This window comes from Ursus arctos, unplaced genomic scaffold, assembly GCF_023065955.2.
Source record: "Ursus arctos isolate Adak ecotype North America unplaced genomic scaffold, UrsArc2.0 scaffold_24, whole genome shotgun sequence".
Lineage (NCBI taxonomy): Eukaryota > Metazoa > Chordata > Mammalia > Carnivora > Ursidae > Ursus > Ursus arctos.
This window is the reverse complement of record NW_026622919.1, coordinates 17,848,266-17,872,989: the sequence shown is the minus strand read 5'-3', so window position 1 is coordinate 17,872,989 and position 24,724 is coordinate 17,848,266. Positions and strand designations below refer to the sequence as shown.

The 24,724-nt window shown below is 45.0% G+C and overlaps 2 non-coding genes across 2 annotated transcripts; one reads left to right on the top strand and one right to left on the bottom strand.

Annotated features, from left to right (window-relative positions):
* Positions 1 to 9,814: 9,814 nt before the first annotated feature.
* On the bottom strand, positions 9,815 to 9,918 carry LOC113265720 (small nucleolar RNA U13). The gene has a single exon (XR_003320125.1). It is a non-coding gene; the product is annotated as a small nucleolar RNA U13 (small nucleolar RNA).
* A 10,104-nt stretch (positions 9,919 to 20,022) lies between these two features.
* LOC113265693 (U5 spliceosomal RNA) lies at positions 20,023 to 20,136 on the top strand. Its single transcript, XR_003320102.1, has one exon. It is a non-coding gene; the product is annotated as a U5 spliceosomal RNA (small nuclear RNA).
* The last annotated feature ends 4,588 nt before the right edge of the window (positions 20,137 to 24,724 follow it).

The window sequence follows — 24,724 nt, the reverse complement described above, 5'->3', positions numbered from 1 at the left end:
AGTTGGTGAAGCATCTGACTTCAGCTCAGGTCATGATCTCTGGGTCCTGGGATCCAACCCCACATGGAGCCACACTCAGCTGCGAGTCTGGTTCTCCCTCTCCCTGTGCCCACCCCCTCATGCTCGTGTGACAAATACATAAATAAACGCTCTCTCTCAAATACATAAATAAAATCTTAAAAAAAAAAAAAGAAATTGTGATCCCCTGTATGGGATGGTTCCCATAAGGGCTTTAAGGAAGGAGCTTCAGAAAGACTCTTGTCACAACCCGAGCCCCTATCTGTGGCTTTAGCCCTTTGTAGGATTCGCATTTGGGAACATACTGCTCTATGAAATAGTGTTTAACTGTGTTGGTCTAAGTTCCTCCACCAGACGGGGGTTCCCAGAGACCAAACTCTGTCCTCCCCCATCAGACAGGGCATTCCGGGTCACGCTCTCAACACTCCAGTCAGGTCCTGGCCCGAACATGCGCACGCGAGGACAGCAGGACTGCGTGCTGTGCGGGAAGGGCACGGGGTCTTGACTGGGCAGCCCCTCCCCGGCCTGTGGAAAAGGACAAGTTTAATCCAGGCTTCCGTGGGCACTTGAAACAGAGGGATGCTAAGCCAGTAGGGTAAGTGGAGAAGGAAGGTTCCCCCTCTCTTCCTTATAGGTGAAAGATCTGGGATGGGCTGACAGGGTGGACGGGGAAACAGCAGAATGATGGGGAGAAGGAGAGGAAATGAGAAGAAAGAGGTATGTGAGTGCCATGGGGTCCAGGAACAGCCTGGCACGGTGGGGGTGGGAGGGGGAAAGAGAGGGTCCCTGAGGGGGGCCTGCTCGACACTCACCAAGTGCAGTGCGGGGGCTTGGGTCTCCACTGCCAATCAGCAGAGTCCAAATGCCTGACCAGACTCAGAAGCTCGGATGACTCCCTCTTCTCTCTTGGAAATTACAGAGAGAACACCTTTTCTTCCCCCTTCCAGGCTCCCAACATACGACTTTTTAACAGAGGATTTTTCACATGGGGTTCCCGATGTGGGGTCAAGGGGCGTGAAACAGGCCAGCTCTGGAATTAACGGGTCCCTGCTCTGCCTGTCCAACCTGGCCTTCAGAGGATTGCTCAGAGGGTCCACCCACAGTCCGAGCGGCCCTCCTTTGAAGGCCAGGCGGAGAGCTGCAGCTTTCCAGACTGCGGCGGGAGTGAGTCACGGTCTAACAATGTGATCCGTCAAGTGCTGCAGCTCCCAGCCGGTCTTGCCCACAGCCTCTTGCCGCCTGGGTTCTCCCTGGGCGTTCCTCAAGCTCACAAAATGCAGAGATCACGCTGGCGGCTCTTCTGTGCACTCCCCGCCAACCCCAGAACCAGTTTACTTTTAGTACAGCAGACCTAATGCAGGCGCCCAGCCAAAGGGATGGGACCGAGGTGGAAAATGCCAGAACGATGGGGCATCTTTTCCAGAATTTGAGTTCCAGACTCAGAGTGAAGAATTAGGGGAGAGGGAGAGCATAGGAAAAGAAACCGAGGTCTGTGTGGCAAAGAAGATCAGATGGGCATTGTATTCAGCACGGGAGGTCAAGAGTGTCTATACACGCAAAACCATTGAACAGTACATTTTAAAAGAGTGAACTTTCTGATATGTATATTATAAATATCAATGAAGCTGGTTTGTGGGTTTTGTAAAGATGAGTGTCTGAGTGGGCTGGAGGTGAGTTGTCCCCACAGGGAGGGCATGCTGGCTGTGTGGGGTAGGTGGGGGGAAGGATAAGATGTTTAGAAGGGGGACACCTGGGGGTCTCAGTCGGTTGGGCGTCTTCCTTCGGCTCAGGTCATGATCCTGGGATTGAGTACCATGTCAGGATCCTTACTCAGTGGGAAATCTGCTTCTCCCTCTCTCTCTGCCTGCTGCTCCCCCTGCTTGTGCGTGTGCTCTCTCTCTCTCTGGCAAATAAATAAATAAAATATTAAGAAAAAAAGAAAGATATTTAGAAGGACCTAGCTGCCTCCAGGTTCGAGTGGATCTGGGTTGAACTAAAGCAATGGCCCCTATGCAGAGGGTGAGGTTGGGACAGGTCCCTACCCATGGAGATCCAAGGTCCATCCAGAATTTGCCAGCCCTGCTATGAGCCTTCAGTGCCCACACTGGACACCCTGAAACACCACGGCCCGAGTAACCCCTCCCACTGATTCAGATAACAGCGTACATTTCCCAAAAACCTTGAGACCCACCCGCAGCAAACAAGGTATGCATTTAGTCTCATTTAGGGCTCATTACGTCCAAACTCTTTTTGCCTGCTGCTTTTAACTCTCACTTTTAATTTACGCTCTCTTACATCTCACGTATCTTGTAAGCCTCTGTCTCCATTGCACGACAAGGCAGGCTATAAATAACATTTTAAAAATATAATTTGCAAAACACTCTCATGTACATTTTCTCTTTTGGTGCTCAGAACGGCCCATGTGGAAGGTAAAGGTAAAGCTATTTCTATTTTGAGGCCGAGAGAGATTAAGGGACCTGGTTAAGGTCATCTGGTTATTGAATTGTGGAGTAAGAACCAAAACTCATACCCAAACTCTGAGATACCACTCCTTCCTCTGCAGCAGGCACCAGAAGCAAGCCCTGGAGAAGGACCGGGTTGTCTTCCTGCCCCCTTGCCAGTGTACACATCACACCCAACAATGCAGACAGGCTTTTTAACGGAGAAGCGTCCGTGCCCATCTGCTCAATGGGGAGACCAGGGCCGCAGGGGAAGGAGAGAGATGGCTTTACATTTCTTCCTTCCAAGAACTCAAAGTGAACAAATGCTGCTCCTTCCAGTCAGTTAGACACGTTAACCGTGAGACCTTCCCTCAGAAAAAGGGCAAACAGGACACTTTTCTCCCAAGCCTGAGGCACAGGTCCCTGCTATTCTCCGGAGGGCTGATGGCATGTCCCGGACTTGACGGGGGCAGCTCTGCGTTAAGACCCTTTTCAGAGGAGCGTCTACAGGGATGGCTGCAGCGGTCGTGGCCACGGGTCCCAGGTTCTTCCCATTTCTCAAACTCAGAGTGGGAAAGAAAAGAGGCCACACAGCAAGGAGAGTCTCTTCACTAGCCACCACTGATCACTTGCAGGCGACACAAAGATGGGTTACACAGTCTCTGCTTTCCAGTCTTCAGTCTGAGGTGCCGCAGGAAGGAGGATGCAAGATAGAGCAGACGTGAGTCATGAAAGAAGTATACACCACGCAGCCTAGCTGGGGAGCTAAGAGGAAAATCTGGGGGATCTGAACAGGAGTCTCTAGGGCCAATTACATTTGGGAAGGGAAGGGTCTTTGGGACGCCTGGGTGGCTCAGTCAGTGAAGCGTCTGCCTTCAGCTCAGGTCATGATCCCAGGGTCCTGGGCTCGAGCCCCTTGTCGGGTTCCTTACTCAACGGAGAGCCTCCTTCTCCCTCTGCCTCTGCCTGCTGCTCCCCCTGCTTGTGCTCTCTCTCTCTGATAAATGAATAAATAGAATTTTTAAAAAGATAAAGTTTATCTTCTCTCTTCTGTATAAAAACTTACCAAACTTCCTTTTTAAACAAAGGGTGGGGTGGGAAGAGAGAGAGAGAGAGAGAACGACAGAGACAGAAGCAGGCATCAGTGATGGAAGGGGAGCGAAGAGGAAGGTGTTCTAGGTGCAGGAGGCCCAGCAGGGGCAAAGGCACAGGGATGGAATGTGGGCACACTTGAGAAGCATCGAGTAATTCCCTTTGATTGGAGCATGAGGTAGTGGAAAGAAGGACTGGAAAGGTAGACCAGAGCCATATCACCATGGGGGCCCCTAAATTCCAAGCTAAGGAATTTACACTTCATTTAGTAGGCCACAGGGAACCTCCACAAGTGACTGGATTACAAGCGTGTGTTAGGAGGAAAGCTCCAGCAGCCATGCATGGGATGAACTAGAGGCAGAGGGTCCCATCAGTTAAGCGACTAGAGAATGGTGCGGGCCTCCGTACGGACACCATTCTTGGAAACTGGAAGGCAGGAAGATATTCATTCAAAGCTCCCATGTCCTGATCCCATCTTTATTCTGAGGACAGATACAGAGATGAACAAAGGCGTGAGCTCTAGCTGATTCCTACACAGCCTTGTGGGGAAGGCAAGTGAAGGAGCAGTTACCTGCAATAGGGTCAAGTGCGCGACGGGGTCAAGTGCTCTGGGGCTGCCACAAAAGGGGATTTGGGAAATGCTCCAGAGGTTTCCCGTGTAGAAAAGAACATTGATCCTCACATCTTTTCTTCCCCGCTTGAATCTAGATAGTGCTGCTCACAGATGCATTTGCGTTTAGCGGGCATCTAATCTGAGGCAGTTTCGACTGGCCAGTCATGGAGCAAACACCACCACTGAACACGGACAAGTATCCAGGCACCTGCTCTCTGTTCACCTTCCTAACACCTAGAGGGGGAGGGATGGGAAAACCGAAGCAGTGACTGGCCTATTGGACCGGGTGATGTGAGAAGTCCAAGGACCCGGTGCTAATTCTGACCTTAAGACACATGTCCCCACCTCTCAGCTTTGCTTAATTGGGTTACAGGAATTAGTCTTGAGAACAGAGAAAAGGCAAGAAACCACATTCTCCTCACTCTTAAGCCTCTAAAGAAGAGGTCAAGTGAGGTCGCCCCTGCTTGACCTGGTGAGGATGGCCAAGCAAGGAAAATGGCTTCTTGGGAGACATCATAAGGCAGGCCAGCATGGGGCAGGCAGGAAAAGACAGTGAAAGTCAGACCAGAGACAGCTGGGGCAGGATGCCCCAAGGTAGTGCCTGGCACGGAGGAGGCACCTGCTAATTACTTACAGATTGCATGAATGAATCCCAGAGGTCAGGGGGCGCTCGTTTTAGGAGAACCGTAATTAGAACTGCAGTGAGAAACTATCTTTCACCAACAGGACAGGCAAAGATCAGAAGTCTTGGTAAGATTCTGTCTCAGTGAGGGTGTAGGAAACACACCCCCCAATGCCCTGCTCATGTAGCGTAAATGGGTTGCTCCTGTACAAGGCAGTTTAGCAGCATCGATCGACATTGCAAATGAGTGTCACCTGCAGGCAAGCAGCCTCACTCCTGGGAATTTATCCTGCAGATATGCTCACGTGCACATGTGCGGAGCGACCTCGGTACAGTGTATTTATTTGCAGCTTTGCTTGTATGGTGAAAGATAGAAGATAATCGGGGGCTGGTAGAGTTGATTATGGCTTATCCATTCAGTTAAATACAGGTATTAAGAATTCTGACGTGGACTGATCTGTAAGATCAGTTATCTCAAAACACCACAGGAAGAAGAGCGTGTATAGGATGGCCACCATTTGCATGAACAATAAAAAACAACATGTACGTGTTTGTATGCTGTCATGAGTGTGGGAAGAAAAATACATATTGGCTTATATGAGCATAGGCTCTCTAGAAAGAAACACAAGTACACTTCTCGGGTCTGCCCCCCAGGATGATGAACCGGGTAACTGGGGGGCAGGTGCATTGTATACTCATTTGTACCTTTAAAATTTTGTGCTATGTACAACTAGTACTTACTAAAAGCATTTTTTAGTGGAAACAAATTAAAAAGAAGAGACGGGGCAGGGAGGCTTATGGTTATTTCCTCCAGCAGGGGCTCCCAGGACAGGCCCGTCCCTGTGTGCTGGTCTATAGCACCCCCTGCTGCTGCTTCTGAGCACGCGCCGTGCAAAGTGGGTGTGGGGGTGACAGGGCAGGGGATTGTTTGAGGGAACACTGGGATCTCTTTAAAGGATGAGAGAGGAGATGATAGTGTACAGTACTGGAGCTGGAGGAGACTCAGAAAGGACAGGATGTGCCCTGTGGCCTCAGAGGTGCAGCAGGAAGGGCGCTGGGAATGAGCGGTCCTGGGTTCGAGTCCTGCCCCCGCCCGCACTGGCTGTGTGCCCTTGGACACATGACCCTCTTAATAAGTCTCAGTTCTTACCTGGTAAATTTCTGTAATAATATCTACCTCTAGGGTTGTTTTGAAGATCCAATAGGGTATGGAGTGTGAACAGTGCTTTAGAATTGGAAAAGAGCTATAAAAATCTAGGGGATTATTTTTAACTAGCCCCTCTCATTTTATGAGGAAATCAGAGGTAGTATAGGGTAGTGGTTAAGATAAGGACTCTGCAGCCAGAACTGGCAGACCTGGAAGCCCGGTTTTAACCACCCACAGGCTGGGGTGATCTAGGGTCAATTACTTAATTTGGAGACTTTCATTTTTCGTCTGTGAAACAGGGTTAATAATAACATTTCCATACGTTGCTGTGAGGATTAAGTGAATAAATACCTGTAAATAAAGCATTTGGTAGAGTGTCTGGAACACATTAAGTGCTGAGTAAGCAACTGCTGTTATTGATTTCTTATAAAATATACAATGCATATATAGGTCCTTGATAAATGTAAGCACGTCTTACCATTTTATATGTGAAGAAATTGAAGCATGGATAAAATGAACAAGTCAGGAAATGACAGATGTTGGTGAGGATGTGGAGAAAGGGGAACCCTCCTACACTCTTGGTGGGAATGCAAGCTGGTGCAGTCACTTGGAAAACAGTATGGTGATTCCTCAAAAAAGTTGAAAATAGAGCTACCCTACGACCCAGCAGTTGGACTCCTGGATATTTACCCCAAAGATACAGATGTAGTGATCTAAAGGGGCATATGCACTCCAGTGTTCATAGCAGCAGTGTCCACAATAGCCACACTATGGAAAGAGCCCAGATGCCCATCAACAGAAGAATGGATAAAGAAGATGTGTGAGAGAGAGAGAGAGAGAGAGAGAGAGAGAGAGAGATAATGGAATATTATGCAGCCATCAAAAATGAAATCTTGCCATTTGCAGAATGGAACTAGAGGGTATTATGCCAAGAGAAATAAATCAATCAGAGAGAGACAATTATCATATGATCTAACTGATATGTAGAATTTAAGAAACAAGGCAGAGGATCATAGGGGAAGAAAGGAAAAAATGAAACAAGATGAAACCAGAGAGGGTGACAAACCATAAGACACTCTATTTATTTATTTGGGAGAGAGAGAGAGCACAAGCAGTGAGGAGGGGAAGAAGGAGAAGCAGACTCTCTGCCAAGCAGGGAGCCTGACGTGGGACTCGATCCCAGAACCCTGGGACCACAACCTGAGTTGAAGGCAGATGCCTAACCGACTAAGCCATCAAGATGCCCCCAAAGGGACTCCTAATCTTAGGAAACAAACTGAGGGTTGCTGGAGGGGAGGGGAGTGGGGCGATGGGGTAACTGGGAATAGACATTGGGGAGGGTGTGCGTTGTAATGAGCACTGGGTATTATATAAGACTGATGAATCACAGACCTGTACCCCTGAAACAAATAATACATTATATGTTAATTAATTGAATTTAAATTTTAAAAAAATGGTTAATAAAAAAAGAAAAAGAAATTGAAACATGGAGAGGGGGTGTGACTTGCTCAGGCCACCCAGCTAATGAGTAGCAATAATTCTCCCTCTAAAGAACTTTAGGCATCTCCTGAAATAAGCACTCTAGTGCCGAGGGCATTCCCAGGTGGCGGTGTATTTCTTATTCCGTGCAACCTGAAGTAAAACTGGACTGGATGGGGGATGGAAGAAAGAGGGGGAAAAGAAGCTGTCATGGGGGAAGGATATGGAGAACAAGACTTGTGGGGAGACAAGAGGCATGGGGTGTCAGGGTCTATGAGAATTTAGCAAAGAGATGTGGCACGACTAGGAAACGAAGTGGGAAATGGGGGTACAGGTCACTGGAAGAACTTCAGGGGAGAGGCTCAAGGACAGGAGACTTTCACCCAAGTTCTTGGTAGGAAGGAACTGAGACCATGATGATAATGATCATCCCCACTGTGAATAAATATTTCCTGAGACGTAATATGTACCAGGCTATCAATCAAACACACAGAGTTAAAAGACTGCAGATTGCTACACCGTCTAAGCCTCTTTGTTCACAATGGGCACAGCAATACCTGGTGCGACTCTCATGGAAGATGAAGTTAGGCGACAACGGATGCGAAAGCTACCATAGTGCCTGGTACGCTGTGGGCACTCACTAATGTTGAGTTGAACATCTCTGTGTATGGCACTGAGCCAGGTACTGGGAGGGCGACAAGAAGTCTGGGCTGGGAATCCTCTGGCCAAAGGGCTTGGAGTCTAGTTGGAGAAACAGGATGCATGGAAGATTTATTTTTTTTAAAGATGTTATTTATTTATTTGAGAGAGAGAGAGCAAGCATGAGTTAGGGGGCAGAGGCAGAGGGAGAAGCCTACTCCCCGCTGAGCAGGGAGCCCGATGTGGGGCTCGATCCCAGGACTCCAAGATCACGACCCGAGCCAAAGGCAGAGGGTTAACCAACTGAGCCACCCAGGCGTCCCTGGTTTTGTTTTTAAATCTTTCATGCGGGGGCGCCTGGGTGGCTCAGTTGGTTAAGCGTCTGCTTTCAGCTCCGGTCTTGATCTTGGAGTCCTGGGATCAAGCACCACATCGGGCTCCCTGCTCAGCATGGAGCCTGCTTCTCCCTCTGCCTGCTGTTCCCCATGCTTGTGACCTAAAAACAAAGGTCACCGTTTTACATTCCAAGTACTGGAAATGAGCTGCTGAACAGTCTGAGCAATGAGCACCCACCAAGGGCTGAGCTGCTTGAGGAAGCTCCCTGAAGACCTCTGAGTAAGACCTTCTGGGACCCAATTCAGCTGAGAGGAAGGAGGTGCTGCCCGGGTGGAAAGCAGGGTGAACGTGCAGGATGAGAAAGCAGCAAGCAGAGCTAGTGCTTACTGAGAGCCCGTGCTCAGTCAGGCACCATGCCCCGGGCTTCCCCGGACCTAATCCTAGGATCTCACCGCACCTCGTGAGTGCTTCTCTCTCTCTGCATATTAGACGTGAGGAATGTTGAGAATCAAAGAAGTGAAGTAACTCACTAATGGTCACTCTTCATAAATGGATGAGTCAAAATTCAAACCCAGAGCCCTGGCCACAAAAATGCACATAAAGGGACTAAAGTTAGCAATATGAGGCTAAGGAAGTCTGTTTTACTCACACTCATTCGTTCATTCAACTACTATTTAGCGAGTGTTTGCTACGTGCTAGGCATTGTACTCAGTGCTGTCTGGGCTACTGTGAACAAAACAGACCCCCGCCCTAATGAGGCTTCATGGCTCGGAAAGCTGGCAGATTTTTTTTTTTTAAAGATTTTATTTATTTATTTGACAGAGATAGAGACAGCCAGCGAGAGAGGGAACACAAGCAGGCGGAGTGGGAGAGGAAGAAGCAGGCTCACAGCAGAGGAGCCTGATGTGGGGCTCGATCCCATAACGCCGGGATCACACCCTGAGCCGAAGGCGGACGCCTAACCGCTGTGCCACCCAGGCGCCCCAAGCTGGCAGATTTTAAATAGATCCACAGCCAAAGAAGTGCTGTGAAGGAAACAGAATGAGAGAGTGCTGTGAGAGGAAACGGTGCAGGCCTTCTGTAGACTGGGGAGTCAGCACAGGCCTCTCTGAGGAAGTCACATTTGGGGTGTGTGTGCATGCGTGTGTGTGTGTGTGTGTGTGTGTGTGAGACAGAGGCCCTAGCAAAAGAGCATTCCAGGTAAGAGAAATAGAAAAGACAAAGGCCCGCAGGAAGAAACTAGGGACCATTTGGAGGAGCCTTATGAAGGAGGGTGCGGTGAGGCTAGGGACTGGGACTGGCCACACTGCGGGGATCCACATACAACATATTAAGAACTTTGGAGTCGATCCTCAGTGCAATGAGAAACCAGTGACAGGGTGTTTGTCTGTCTGTCTGTTTGTTTGTTTGTTTGTTTGTTTTCTTTACGTCAGACAGGTAATGTGCTGAGGTCATAACAAGGTTTGAGGGAGGCACATGTCACACAACGGCGTGAACACCCAATCATCACGCTTATGAACTACAAAAGGATCCAGTGACGGGTTTTAAGCAAGACAGTGACATAATCCAACTGAAGTCTGAGAAAGATCACGCTGGCATGCTGCGTGGAGGAGGACTGAGTGGCCTGGAGTGGAAGGCAGCAGCAAACTGCAGTCACCTCGGAAGGCTGGCGGGGGCGGGGATGGACATGTGTCTCGGGAGTAGCGAGGTGAGGTCATGAGCATGAACTGGCTATCAGGAGGATAAGCAGGGTTTTTGTCAAGGTTCACTCTGAGGTCTGGAAATGCCATTTTGGAGATAGGAAAAACTGAAGGAGGAGCAGATTTGGGGCAGCAGGGGTGGACCAGGAGTTTACAGCACTGTGGGCAAAGGGAAGGTGGGGCATGTGTGGCTAGGACTAAGAAGAGATACCTAAGGTTCACGAGGCACTTGTGCACTAAATAGTCATGGCGTGCTAACTGCATAAAAGGTACGAAGTATTCATGACGTCCTAAACCCTCATAAGGCACATAAGGCACTAAATATACCAAAGGCACTAATACTCAGGATAGACTCAATGGACAAGGGCACTCAATATTCATGAGGTTTTCATATGACACTTTGGTGACATCTATTCTCGTATGGTCCCTGTGTACTCTGCCCAAGATAGACACATATACTCATGGCTGCCCAGGAAGCTAATTAGCAAGTTACAGCTATGGCCCCGCACACTCCTTCCTACGTCTGCCATCGGCCCAGGGCACCTTCCATCTGTGGGTCCCCTTCTTTGAATGTCAACGCTGGTCCTTGTAATTTCAGCAGAGAAGCCTGATGTAGCAGAGAGAAATCCAGAATACATACACATTGCACACCCCAAATTCAGGTAGTGTGTTCCTTCCACCCTGCTTGTACCCTACCCTAAGTTGATAAAGTAGTCCCATCCCTTTCCATTGTTTCTTGCTGTATGTTTTAATTTGACTTAATAAACCATGTGATTTGGGCATTGAGCATGATCCTTTCTCTTCTTTTGTTAGAGATTTTATTTATTTATTTGACAGAGAGAGAGAGCACAAGCAGGGGGAGCGGAGAGGGAGAAGCAGCCTTCCTGCCAAGTAGGGAGACTGATGTGGGCTCAATTCCAGGACCCTGGGATCATCACCTGAGCTGAAGGCAGATGCCAACCAACTGAGTCACCCAGGTGCCCCTATTCTGTGACCTTAGGGATAGCTCACCTGATCATGAACTTGGGGGCTACCTTCGCAGTAAGATGATTTTCCACACGACAGAAGTCATGGGCATATATTTTTTTTGCAGTGAGGTAGCATGTTTAAAGCAGTGTGTTGGAAAGGTTATATGGCAGCTGAGTGTGGATGGATTGAAGCAGGAAGACTGACGGTAGAACTGAGGTAAGTCCTGGCTAGATGCTCTGGGACCCTAACTCAGTGTGGGAGCACTAGAATAAAAGAAGGGGGTGGATTTGAAGAAACATTGTAAAGGAAATATCAGCAGGATCTGCGGTATACTGGATTTAAGGAAGACCTTGTGGATAGAGTCAAAGACCTTTCAGAACTTCAAAGGTGGAGAGTGAAGGGAGTGTCAGATCCACTGAATTAAATGGGGAGAAACAGAGGAAGAACTGGCTTGGAGATGAAAACTGTTAGATTTTAGACCAGTTAGCTGCAGGTGCCCAAGGGGCCTGGTCAGTTCCAACGGCCTTGGCATTGATTGATCCTTCTCTCTATTCCCTACATCCGTGTAGTTGCCAAGTCCTGTTGCTCTTTCTCATGAAAAGATCTCCTGTCTCTTGCTTTCTCTTCGTGCTTACACTACTGCCATGTTTCCAGTTCAGGTTCTTGTCCTTCTATCTCAGGTTCTTACAATACCCCTCTAGCTGGTGTCCTCTCAGAGACATCTTGACATTGAAACATTCTGCTTCTGCAAAGCAGAGAGCCATGGTGGGGGGGAAGTTTACATATTGTTCTAAATGTACCACATGGCTTGTTATGCCTTTGCTCCTCTTGGTGCCATTGTGGATAGCTAGGGAGAATCCTCCTCGTTCTGTTTTCCCCCATGCCAAGCACTAGATCCAGGAGAGTTGGGAGGACTGAGGAGCTTTGCTGCACTCAAGACAACTGGTATGAAACTCTCCCATTGATGATTTGCTAATGTGAAGGGGACACAGGCCATGAGAGATGGGCAAGGTCCTGCAGCCACAGCCCAGTAAGGACACCACATGACCCTGGGGGATGATACTGAAGGCAGGTACCCAGCAAATAGTTGTCTCATGTTCTTGTCCGTTTGGGGGTTAGGCATGGAGAATGTCAGATGAGGGTATGGCAGGGAAGAGTCATCCCAGGAATGGAGTAGTAACGAGGCTCCATGGTAGAAGAGGTCAGAGTTAGGGGCAGGCAGGGAAGGCAGCCGAGTCAGTTCTGGGAACAAAAACTCATAGCCTGAGTAGACAGTAAAGGATGGAAGGAGCAGGCATGAATGAACCATGGGTTAGGCAAGCAAGCGGTCAAATTCAGGGGTCCTAGGACAGAAAGACCAAGTGGGTAGACAGACCAAGTCTAGTCTGAGAAATCAAGTGTCAGAGAGCAGGAACCCAGGCTGGGAAACTGGACAGCAACAGGTGAGGCACTGGGCAGAGAGCTGCACCTCAAAGGTCAAGAAGTCCCCCAAACAGAAAAGAGCAGCAAAAATCCAGCCAAAACTATTTGAAGTCAAGGGGGAAGGGGTGTTGATTTCCCAGTTAGGACCAGACCCATTTCAGGGTGCGGGTTTCTTATAACTTGACAATGGTTTTTCCATTATCATCCTGTCTCTTGCCTGGCCAGGGATGCTTTTTGAGGCTTACAGAAGTAACCATGAGCGTATTCCTAGTATTTATCCCTATGCTGGTCTGAGTTCAAGGATTACTTAGTCATTCCTCTGGGAATGAAATCAGCCCGTGTATCTCCCAGGGTGAGAGGATGGGGAAGAGACACTTGGAGCTACCCAGGCCAGTGGCTCACTGCAGATGACCAGTTCCAACTCCTTGTCATCAAAAGCTTGAGATCTAAGAAATGCCTCCATGCAAGCAAGACAACTGGAGGCTGTAAAGAGGGCTGATGAGGATTTTGTGGGAGCCAAGTCTTCCCTAACTTACCAATCAGGCATCAGCTATCTATGCATTCCCTGAGAACAGAAGAAAAATGGGTGCAAAGTGACCTATCTGATAATGTTTTCAAAGCATTCTTCAATTAGTTTATTTTCATGTATTCTTTTATCCCATCACTAGAGTTTAAGAATTAAAAGCTGAGATTGAGCCCCAGCTCAGCCTTTAGCCGAGTGGCCTCAGGCAAATTGCCTTGTCTCTCTAGGCCTCATTCTCCTTATCTGGAAAAAGAGGAAATTGGAATTAATGATTCCTAAGCTTCCTTCCAGCTCATCCCTATCCCCAGTGCTCTACACACTCCCCCACTCCCCAGAGCACACTCATACTCAGCAGGGAGAACTGGGTCCTGTTATTACTAAATGAATGACTAGGTCACCTAGGAATCCAGACTGAGAAAGGGTCATCGAATAAAAATAGTTATTGATGTGAGTTCTTATCTAACATCCCCTTGAAGGAGAGGTCTTATAGCAATTTTAAAAATTGTCAGTCCACTTGACCTACGTTGTTCATTATCATCACTTACTATCTCTCTAAAGTCTTTATTATGCATCTAAATGATGATAATGGCTTAATAGTTTAGAGCAAATTGGAACCATGATGTCACAAAGCCATACAAGGGGGTAGCAAAGATGCTGTCATTAAATAAGCCCCTGCTTTTTTAAAACAGATGAAGAAATTTGTTAGGACCAAGTGTTTTGTGCAGTCACAGAGGTTGCGAGAGCTGCTAAGCGGCGTTTCTGCATCACGAATCCACGCCTTCCATTTCCAAATGCAGGGCCTCTGTCCTGCAAGAACACAGATCCAGGACTACACCGTCCCAGAGGTGGCCGTCTTTCTGCAGCTGGGAGCGGCAGGTTGGGCTGGGGTGCCCAACAGATTAGATATTGTGGAAGTACCCCAACCCCACCATGCCATACTTAAAAGCCCAGCTGGTTCTTTGTCCCATATATTCTCCTTTTTACTCTAAAATGTGAGACTGCTCTGCAGGAAAGCCAATCCATATGTTTCCGATTTCATTTACACTAAATTTCTCCAAAGTGCTCTCTGACATCTCCAAGCTTCACACATTTTCTAGCAGTAAAGAGGGAGATGTCACCTGTGGGGAGATTGGGAACAGATAGAGCTTCCAGGCACCCACTGGGATTGTCCTCTTTAGGAAAATGTTGTCTCCCATCCTTAGGGTGGACACTGCACCTGGCTTCAACTCCACACACCAGCTCCAGCTCTAGCCAAGGTGACAGTTATAACACCTGGGCTCGCCAGCATGGGACCCCATCCAGAACACAGAACATAATAAAGCCAGGAATGAACTTGATCCTTGACAGCTGGGCCAGGGCATGAAGTAAGGTTGGGAGAGAAACAATAATTCTTTGGTGCTTCATGAGTATTTCATTGAATACTTCAGCAGGAGGGCTTAGGTATTCCCTCAGGGCAAACCTGACTATAACAGTAAGAGTAAAAGCATGAGCTGGGATAACATGATGGGCAGCCCTAGTCGGAGAGATGACATGGAGACAAGGAAGCATGGTGGAAGGTGCTGTGTGGAACCCAAACCTGGGTTCAAGCTTGGATCTGACATTAAGCCCAGAGACTTTAGGCAAATTACTTAACTCAGAAAACCTGGACCCCAGAAGATTATTGTAAGCATTTTCAATGAGGCAATGTGTACGACAGGACAATTAACAGGCACTTAATAAATAGCAGGGAGTAGTATATTATCTGAAAGTAAAATGCCGTGTGTTGAATTCCCTCCTCATTCCCGTTTAAATCACACCCCAGGCGGTCTTCTGACACCCCACTGAGTCCAATATGGAAGTTTTGATAACAGTCAGTCAACAATAATTTAATGAGCCTGTGACCGCGTAAAGCCAGTACCAGATGTTATGAGGGTGGACTGGAGAAAAAAAAAAAAGTAGCAGGTTTACAACGTTGTTGAGGAGACATAACACAAGTCGCAGAAGCTTAAGAAAAATCACAAAGCAATTTAGCAGTAGATTAAAAGACTCCAAGTCAAGTCTTGGGCTACCGGGGATGCAGAAGTAAGCATGGGGGATACAGAGGCGTGCTGGGGAATGGCCTTAATAAGGAAAGCCTCCTCTAGAATTCTGAACTTGGACTTGAATTTTAATCTTCCTTATACATGGTGGATCTGAAGCCTGCGATTTTATAATAAAAGTACAATTTTTTGTGTTAAATATTTGTGTGCTGGGGCACCTGAGTGGCTCAGTCGGTTAAGCGTCAACTCTTGATTTCAGCTCAGGTCAGGATCTCAGGGTGGTGGGATTGAGCCTCACATGGGGCTTCATGCTCAGCGGGAGTCTGCTGGAGATTCTCTCTCTCCCTCTGCCCTTCCCTCTCCGCTCTCTTTCTCTAAAATGAATAAATGAATCTTTTAAAAAATTTGTGTGTTGGGGGTGAATGAGGAAAAACCGCTGAGTGGATATGACATTTCCTTTTAGGGTAATGAAAATGTTTTGGACCCAGACAGAAGTGATGGTTGTACAACAATGTGAATGTACAAAATGCCACTGAATTGTTCACTTTAAAATGGTTAACTTTAGGGGCGCCTGGGTGGCACAGCGGTTAAGCGTCTGCCTTCAGCTCAGGGCGTGATCCCGGCGTTCTGGGATCGAGCTCACATCGGGCTCCTCCACTGTGAGCCTGCTTCTTCCTCTCTCACTCCCCCTGCTTGTGTTCCCTCTCTCGCTGGCTGTCTCTCTGTCACATAAATAAATAAAATCTTTAAATAAATAAATAAATAAATAAATAAATAAATAAATAAATAAAAATAAAAAAATAAAATGGTTAACTTTAGGGGCACTTGGGTGGCTGAGTCAGTTTAGCATCTGACTCTTGATTTTGGCTCAGGCCATGATCTCCGGGTCATGACATTGAGCCCAGCGTTGGTCTCACTCTCATCATGGAGTCTGCTTCAGATTCTATCTCCCTTTTCCTCTGCCCCTCCCGCTCATTCCCACCCCCCCAAAAAAAATCTTTTTTTAAAAAAAGATTCTCTCCCTCTCTCACTGCCTCTCCCCACTGCTCTCTCATTCTCTTGCTCTCTCTCAAATAAATAAATCTTAAAAAAAAAAAAAACTCCTGTGGAAATAAAAATATTTTTAAAGGAGTAATCCAGGGCGCCTGGATGGCACAGTCGGTTAAGCATCTGCATTCAGCTCAGGTCATAATCCTGGGGTTCTGGGACCAAGCCCCATGTCGGGCTCCCTGCTCAGGAGAGAGTCTGCTTCTCTCTCTCCCTCTGCCCCTCATCCCACTTGAGTCTGCTTCTCCCTCTGCTCCTTACCCGGCTTGTGCTGTCTCTCAAATAAATAAAGAAAATCTTAAAAAAAAAAAATAAAGGAGTAATCCTACCAGATATTAGAAAATATCTTTAAGCTACAGAAATTAAAACAATGTGTTATTGACACAGGAATACATGACAGATCAAGGGAACACAATGGAACCCAAAAGTAGACTCAAGTGTATTTGGGAAATTAGTATACACTAAATTAGACAGTTGAAATCAGTGGGGCAAGATAGATTGCTCATAAAGGCTGTTAGAGCAAGTGGCTAACTATTTCAGAAAAAAATAAAGTTAGACCTCTACCTCATAGTTTATACCAAAATGAATTCCAGATGGATTAAAGAAATAAATGTAGAAGCACGGAAGCATGAGAGTTCTAGAAAGAAAATATAGTGCTTTGTATAATCCTGGGGTGACAAGGGATTTTTATAGGTTTGACATGAAGCCCTGGAACCAAAAAGGAAAAGATTGATAAATCTGACTACACACGTAAAACACACAAACAGAAGCAACTTTTGTGTGTTCTGTACGGCAAAGCATTACCACAAACAAGGTTGGAAGACACATAAATTGGGAAAAGACTGGCAACTCTTATGATAGACAACTGACTTCTCCAATATCCAAAGAACTTTTACAAGTTAATAAGAGAAAGTCAATTACTTCTATTGAAAATAGCATAAGAATGGATAGTTGATAAAAGATGAATAGTCAATAGACATATGATAATATGTTTAACTTCATTATCAATTAAAGAAATATAAATAAAACCAACAAGGAGATTGTATTTATTGTTTATCAAATTGGTGAAGATATAAATATATATGATACCCAGAGAACAGATCCTCTCAGCATTTTTGGTAAAGGTATAAAATAGTATAACTTTCTTGGAGGGCATTTTGTCTCATGTATCAACATATTAAATGAACTTACTCTTCATAAGACAAGTGAACAAAAATAATAGGGAAAAATTGGGAAAAAACCCTTAAATGTTAGTCAACAGAAGGCAGGTCCATACTACTGGAATACTATGCAGTCATTTCAAAAAATACATACTTTGGGGGCACCTGGTGGTGCAGTCGGTTAAGCGTCCTACTCTTGGTTTCAGCTCAGGTCATGAACTCAGGGTTGTGAGATGGAGCCTGGCGTCCCACTCCGTGCTGGGCGTGGAGCTTGCTTAAGATTCTCTTCTCTGTCCCTCTTCTCCTTCCAAAAAAAAAAAATTTTTTTTTATAATGTATCACGACATATTGGTTAAAAAGAGTGTTGAAGAACCATATTATACTGTAGTATGAACTCATTTTTGTAAAAAAATTAAAAACCATATTGCTTACTTTTGTTTGTATCCAAAGTGAAAAAGTCTGGAAGGAAACATACCAAATAGTAATAGCAGATACTCTTAGAAGGGAGTGGAGAAAATAGGGGGAAGAAACTTACATTTTACTTTGTAGATTTCTGTAGTAGTTTATTTTATTTTATTTTATTTTGTTTTTATTTAAATTCAATTAGCCAACATATAGTACATCATTAGTTTCAGATGTAGAGTTCAATAATTCATCAATTGCTCTGTAGTGTTTTAAAATGCTTTAAAGCAAGCTTATATTACTTTTACGATCAAATACAACAAATTGGAAGATTAATTACAAATTATAGAAAATTTCCATCAGGGAATACATCAAAAGAATATATATTATATCATATATATTATTATATAATGTATTATATATTATATATACATAATCTCCTTCTAAGTCTACAGATAGATCTCCATAAAATATTGTCTGTTGAAAATGGCAGGTACACATCACAACATACCCCCCATCTCTCTTATATTTTCCTTTTTAAAAAAATTTTTTTAAGATTTAATTTATTTATTTGACAGAGAGAGAGACAGTAAGAGAGGGAACACAAGCAGGGGGAGTGGGAGAGGGAGAAACGGGCTCCCCACTGAGCAGAGCTGGAGCCCAATGCCAGGACCCTGGGATCACAACCTGAGCCGAAGGCAGACCCTTCACAACTCAGGCACTAAGCAACCCTTATAATATTTGCCCAAAAAAACCCCAAAGTAATAACCAAAAGCCCCAAAGGAGGGAATTTTTATAACCACCCTAAATGTAATAGAGACAGACACACAAAGATGTACATGAATATGACAGTGCATGAACTCATCTATATAACTATAATTTCACAACTGTCAGGACAGAAATTAAAACTAAAAATCTTTGAGCACCATTTAATATTTATCATTACCATGTTAAATTATGCCCCAGTGTTTCTATTTGTGATGTGGAAGGAAAATTAGTTATGCCATGTGCTTTCCGTTATGCTCCTGCATGTGTATACACATATATACGGAAGAGAGAGACTGAAGTCTGTGCCAGCATGGTGGGATTTCTAGGGACTTTTTCTTTTTTCTTGAACCTAGTCTATATTGTTTAACCTCTCCGCAAGCAGTATTATCTTTTCAAACTGAAAAAAAATATTTAAGAAGTGGAAATTAACATAAAATGTATATATTTTTTTTAAGTTGGGTTTTTTTAGTAACTGCTCCCAGCATGAGGAATTTCTGCCCATGTTTTCTAATAGTGCACTGGTCAAAGAATATGTCAAAGTTGTGACCCAAACAACACCCGTTCCCTCAACATTTGACATTTTCCTTAAAGCCAAAAAGAAAGCTTAAACAACAAAAAATAAATAATCAAGATGGGGGGTGTATGAGGCTGGAAGTGCTGGGTAAACAGAAACAGTCGAACTCTCCAGGCATGGTTTGCTCTTAATATCCAGTGAGGCGACCTGCAAACCACATCACCGCAATCCCTATAACTCCTTTCGAAGATCATGAAGCGTCTCTGACTAGTAGGGAACACAGCTCCCCACCCGGGCTAATCAGATGAAATTCTCCTTTTACCTCAGTTAGAGAAGTGCAAAAGCCTTCCGAAGGGCCAGACAAAACCAGACCACACAAGGCCCTCCAACTACTGTTGATTTGGGGATTTTATCTGTACAGCACCAAAACAGCTCTGTAATTGGTAGAATTTACTCAACGGACAAAAATAAAGTTAGGTATGCCAATAAAATATCAACCCATTAAAAAGTGGAAAAGTTTCAGGGACAATGAAAGAGAGTAAAAATATGGAGAGAAGAAGAATGTTCTCCCTAAAAAAAAAAAAAAAGGTGGAAAATTTTGGTACGAGTGTCTTGGTCTAAGCTACTCTTACAAAAGCAAATAACTGACTTTGATGTTCAGTTCAAGAGATTGTTATTTTTCTTCTTGTAGTAAATCTAACTAGGTTTCCTAAATCAAATGGTTGTTTTTTTTTTTTTTTTAAAGATTTTATTTATTTATTCGACAGAGATAGAGACAGCCAGCGAGAGAGGGAACACAAGCAGGGGGAGTGGGAGAGGAAGAAGCAGGCTCATAGCAGAGGAGCCCGATGTGGGGCTCGAACCCAGAACGCCAGGATCATGCCCTGAGCCAAAGGCAGACGCTTAACCGCTGTGCCACCCAGGCGCCCCCAAATGGTTGTTTTTTATATTATATGCACATACATTTAGTGGGGACGAAAAACCCAGCAGTTTATACGAAAGTATGTTGTTTCAGAGTCATACTCATGGCTTAGTGCTCTCAAATGGCTTTTGTGAGCATTAATGTAAGGTTCTCACCATTGGTAGGTACCGCATTAGAAAGTATGATCTCCATACTCTGGTTTCTCTTCAGATGGCATAAATATTTCACCTTTTACTAAAGATTTCCATGGAGAGAAACAATTCTGAGTCCTTAACCAATTTTTGAGAACTTGCTTGGGAAAAAAAATAAAATAAAGAGTATGATCTCCAGCAAATCTATAAACAAAAACAGGGGCACCTGTAGCACAGTCATTAGGCGTCTGCCTTCGGCTCAGGGCATGATCCCGGCATTATGGGATTGAGCCCCACATCAGGCTCCTCTGCTGGAAGCCTGCTTCTTCCTCTCTCACTCCCCCTGCTTGTGTTCCCTATCTGGCTGGCTGTCTCTCTGTTGAGTAAATAAATAAAATCTTAAAAAAAAATAAAAATAAAAACAAAAATATAAACTAAAACAAAAAAACGGGTGGGAGACTCCACTCTTAGCCATATTGTCCCCACATATGAAGGCTTTAGGTCTATTCTCCATCCCTATTCCATCCAATTCCACTGAGCCTCAAAGATATGCCACCTCCTCTCAGGAATGCAGCGTTGCAAAGAGGGCTGCTTAAAAATTTATCCATGGGGCACCTGGGTGGCCCAGTTGGTTGAGCGTCAACTCTTGGCTCAGGTCATGATCTCAGCATCATGATATCGAGCCCAGTGTTGGGCTCTATGCTCAGCAAGGAATCTGCTTAAGATTTTCACTGCATCTCCCTCTGCCCTCACCCCTACTCTCCCTCTCTCAAATAAATAAATAAATCTTTGAAAAAATTTATCCACAGTTATGAAATAGTTAGATTTCTAGTTATGTAGTTACCATGACTGCTGTGAGGAGAGAACAGCCCATGGTCTATCCCTCTTAATTGAAAGGCCGTAGGAAGTCAGGCTTCTCTGTGTTTAAGATGTAGAAGGTAGAAGAAATTCTTGTGATAGGCAGGAGGCTAAGAAGTCTGGTCTTTTATTTCTAGCCAGCAATCTTGCTGCATAATTGAAGTTGGAATCTACAGGATCAAATCTTTATCGCCTTTACTACCAGATGAACAATTTCCATCAGGATATTCCCTAGCTTTTCATTCTTAGACCAGAAGAGGTAAATCACATAACAGTTTGACTTTTCAATATGACAACAATATTTAGTGAAATATACACTTGTTTTCTAAAAGTATAGACAGGGGCGCCTGGGTGGCTCAGTTGGTTAAGTGTCTGCCTTCAGTTGAGGTCATGGTCCTGGGGTTCTGGGATCGAGTCCCACATCGGGCTCCCTGCTTGGCAGGGAGTCTGTTTCTTCCTCTACCCCTGCCCCCTGCTCATGCTCTCTCTCACTCTCTTGTTCTCTCTCTCTCGAATAAATAAATAAAATCTTTTTTTTTAAAGATTTTATTTATTTATTCGACAGAGACAGAGACAGCCAGTGAGAGAGGGAACACAAGCAGGGGAAGTAGGAGAGGAAGAAGCAGGCTCATAGCGGAGGAGCCTGATGTGGGGCTCGATCCCATAACGCCGGGATCACGCCCTGAGCCGAAGGCAGACGCTCAACCGCTGTGCCACCCTGGCGTCCCTAAATAAATAAAATCTTAAAAAAAATTAAAGCACAGACAAACTCACATTGCTATGTCTACACTCTCTCATCTTACACTTCAAACACATTGAAAAAGAGCTGACTGGCATTATAAGAACACACTGTGGTTGAAGAGGAGTGACATTCATGGGAAGTTCTAATCCTTTCAGCCAAATGACCACTGGAAAATGTCCATTTGAAATAAGGTAGACATTTGTTCGGAAAGCAAAGAGGAAGCAGTTCGTATTAATGTTAATTTCATTGTCATGGAAAGCGTGGGGAAGCTGGAGGTCAAGGTTCTGGTCCTGGTGCTACCGTTAACACCTATGTAATCATGGACAAGACAAATCACCTCTCTGTGTCTTGGGGTAAGAGGGGAATAATATATTTTATGTGCAAAGACAGGGGATGGCACAGATAATCTCAAACTTCCCTGTCAAAAGCTTTGAGAATCCCTGTTCTCAGCTGAGTTAGCATTTAATGTGATCACAGAATGGTAAAGTTGTTCTTGGCCTGGCTCACAGGGACCAAAAAGTAACAGCAACCAAACTCACCATCACCTACATCATTCACTGAATTCACCATTCAATATTCACCTGCAAGCTCTTGGCCAAAAGGTGTAGGTAGAGCAGTAGTTCTCAGAGTATAGTCCTGAGACCAAGGGAATCAGCACCACCCCTGGACTTGGTTTTTTTTTGTTTGTTTTGCTTTAAAGATTTTATTTATTTGACAGAGAGAGAGAAAGAGAGAGTGAGAGAGAGCACACGAGTGGCGGGAGGAGCAGAGGGAGAGTGAGAAGCAGACTCTCCATGGAGTAGGGAGCCCAATGTGGGGCTGGATCCCAGCTCCCTGGGATCACGACCTGGGCCAAAGGCAGCCGCCTAACCAACTGAGTCACCCAGGTGCCCCTGGACTTGTTTTTAAAAAATGCAAATTATGGGGCCACATCCCAGATCTATTTAATTGGAGACTCTAGGAGTGGGGCCATTTTGTTTTTTAGTACACCCCCTAGGAAGTTCTGAGGTAGGCTGAAGTGTAAGAACCATTGGCATAGATGAAACTATTCAACTGATGGCCGAAGCCAGCCAGGGTGCTTATGACACAAAAAGAATTCTAGTGGTAGGTCAGAACAAGATGACTGATAGAGAACAAAAATTTGTTTGATTCCCACGATTTGTATGGCTATTGCCACACGTACAAAGCTGGTGTCTTATTTCAAAGGTCCCCAGCATTTGTATGTTGCAGAGCTACTTTTTATTGTCTTGGAGTCCTAGAGTGTGTTAGTTATAAAACCCAATACACAGAGAGAAAAAAAGATGAAGGACAGTGAAAAAAAAAAACATTATTGTATATTATATTCTCCTTCCCACCAGAGAAACTGGGGCAAACCCAGGATGGTTGCTTCTAAATTTATGAGGAAATACTTTATTCCTAGTCATGGAGTCTGATCTACATGATGCCAGAACATCTTGGTAAAATACAAAATTTTCTGCAAATAAAATATTTGCCATATAAGCTTTAAAATTTTGGTTTTGGGGCACTGGGGTGGCTCAGTCGATTGAGCATCTGACCCTTGACTTTGGCTCGGGATTGTGGGATCAAGCTCTGCACTCAGCAGGGAGTCTGCTTCAGATTCTCTCTCTCCCTCTCCCTCTGTCCCCCACCCCACTCTAAATAAATAAATAAATAAATAAATAAATAAAATTTTGGTCTCAAAAAACTTAAATTTTATCTCTTTAAAAAAACCAATACTATAAACAAACAAACAGTACTAAGGAGGCTGCCCCACATTTTACTAATTATTTCCAAAAGACAGCAGCACTATCCTGAGTAGTAGCAAATTATCTCAGTGGTCAATGATGGTGATCACATGAGTTGATAATCGTGAGAAGATGATGCCTTACTGCAGACTGAGAGTTGAAAACAAAGTGACTGTGATCTCAGAAACGTCCCTTTCTCTGAGAGGCAGTCCTTGCAGGAACAGTGAGTTCTAGAGCCGGCCCTGGCACCGCCAGCTCTGTGGTTTGCACTCCTCTGAGCCTCAGGTTTCTCATCTGGACATTTTGAGGATCAGGCCAAATGATCCCCAGTGGCACTTCTGGATCAAAAATTCTTTAATTCTATGCTTCTACTAACTTGAACTTTTCTCATTCGAAACCAGAACAATTTAGAGTTGGGAGGAACTTCACAGGTTGACTTATCAGGCCCTTTATTTTACAGAGAAAAGTGAAGCCCAGACAAGGTAAAGGCCAGAAATCTGGAGATGATTTGGAGAATAAAACACTAGGCCACTTGATCTCCCAGCTTATTTTCCAAAAGAAACCCCTGAGAGATTTCCCTCTTGGTGCCCAATATTTAAGATGAGCTCAACTGGAAAAGCCAGGTTTGTTAGTGTTTACCTATGTGAACAGGGTTCCTGCCTCTTCCCACTCCCAGCCTAGGGTCTAAAATTCAACTCAACTATAGAATCTAAAGACAGCTGTCCAGAGCAGAGAGTTCTTAGATGAATAGAGATGCAAGACCTCTCCTTAACTTTAACAATCAAGTGTGGTTGAAATGAGGAGCAACACCGCTCAGTGAGGCCTCTTTTAATCATTAATATTCACATCATTACAATGTTCAGGCAGTTTGCAACAAACTAGCTTATATTAGAAAGTTAAGTAGTCCTAGGTATTATCAGTAGAGCAAGGAAAAAAGAAATAAAGGGCCTGTGGGTGTGGGGGGAATAGGGGAGAGACAGAAAGAGAGGGAGGGAGGAAGAGAAAGAAAGAGAGGGAGAGAGAGAAAGAGAGAGAGAGAGAGAAACTCCAGAATGGTACCAATCTACTAAGGAACGGTATTATTATTACGGGTGGAACAAACAGGTTAAAGAGGGAAAGCCAGGAAGAGCACTGTTGCCAAGAACTGTTATCAATTAACATTCTGGAAACCACAGCCATACTTCTCTTCTTTGGGGATCCTATAAAATGAGACCATAAAGATTCATTGAGCCAACAAGACTTTGGTTGCGTATTGGTGCGGGTGGTAGAGAATAAGGATCAAGAGGCTCACAAAGGGATCCAGACGTCTGCTTCACTGGAGTGGAAAAAGCCATCATAACGATTTCCACAATATACCTGGCAGAACAAGGTGCTGCAGAAGCCAACGAAACTGGCTGAGAGTAGGCATAGGCCGCC